The sequence below is a fragment of the Pseudophryne corroboree genome, chromosome 8 (genome assembly GCF_028390025.1).
Source record: "Pseudophryne corroboree isolate aPseCor3 chromosome 8, aPseCor3.hap2, whole genome shotgun sequence".
NCBI lineage: Eukaryota > Metazoa > Chordata > Amphibia > Anura > Myobatrachidae > Pseudophryne > Pseudophryne corroboree.
In genome coordinates this window covers 118,833,877-118,835,123 of record NC_086451.1, presented here as the reverse complement: position 1 = coordinate 118,835,123, position 1,247 = coordinate 118,833,877, and the positions used below count along the sequence as shown (strand labels likewise).

The following is a 1,247-nucleotide window of genomic DNA, read 5'->3' as shown; positions in this document are numbered from 1 at the left end:
TCTGCCTGTAGTATAATTTACACAATAGCAAGTATTCTGGGACTATTGCAGGCAGGTTTCTGTACTTAGCCCAGCAACTATGCCAAATATACACATGATATTTGCTTGTTAGAAAATAAATTCTACCTGTCTTGTCATGCACAAACAATGCCCTCTCCTCACAAATTACAGGCACTACAGTTAATATAGTGGCTATTACTGTGTTCAGCATTTAGTCCACCAAATTGGTGGTATAGCTTTATTCAATAGCTGGTATAGTGGGACTTTTACTGCCTCTATTACATAGCCCACCAACTGCAACCAACATGCAAGTGATATTTGCTTATTATCTCAGCCTTTTAGCAAAGTTCAGGTGTAATATCTGTTTTTATCAGTTTAATATCGGATACGCTCCCTATTTAGGGACCATATATTACATGAATTTTTAGTAAGATAGAAGAGGAGCTTGCTCTGTCCACTTTATACGTTGACCTGGTATTGCAGTGCGTCCAGGACCAGTACACAAATACCAGTATTGTCAGAGTCTGCCTTTGCTTGCACCATGACAAGGGACTGGTACTCTGTTTACTACTTAGCCCACAAACCTTGGTAAAATGTTAATGGCTGAGTTAATGTAAAATACTCTGTGGTCAATACTTTCACCTAAAGCAGTGATTGTTGGTAGTCTGTTTTCCTTTCGTTATTTCCATGTCAAGACACAAGACAGACTATTTTATTTATTTTCTTGTGCACTATGTACTTACATATTGCCAAAATGGTTGCACAGAGCTAAACGCTCCTTACGCAGCTTATACTGTGCAGTGAGCCAGGTTCTTGACAGACACTATAGCTTCAAATGACAATCATTTGTCCTAGTTGTTATGATCTCTAGTTATGGCCACTTCTAAGGCAGGTCTTAGTTTTATACTTCCTGGTGTCTTTCTGAGATGGCTACCTTAAGCAGGATGATTGCGTCCTCAGGCTGTACCGCCAATTGGCAGAGTACTGCGCATCCCTCTATTTCGTTCCTGGTTCTGATCCACATTTTAAGGCTTTATCTCAGGAAATTAATAAAGAAAAATGCTCTGCGCTCCAGAAATAACTTAAAATTGATTAATTGATCAATTCAATGCAGTCTAGCAAGAAGAATGATTGACTCAATGAAGCTTGACTTTTTGAAAAGAAAATATTTTATCAGACAATTAATAATGCACAAGGACACATAAGACAGACAATAAATATATGTAACAGTTTAAAAAGTCAGAGGT

General features: G+C 37.9%; 1 non-coding gene across 1 annotated transcript; it reads left to right on the top strand.

The window, feature by feature from the left end:
• The first annotated feature begins 322 nt into the window (after window positions 1–322).
• Window positions 323–508, top strand: LOC134953691 (U2 spliceosomal RNA). Its single transcript, XR_010185716.1, has one exon. It is a non-coding gene; the product is annotated as a U2 spliceosomal RNA (small nuclear RNA).
• Window positions 509–1,247: the final 739 nt, after the last annotated feature.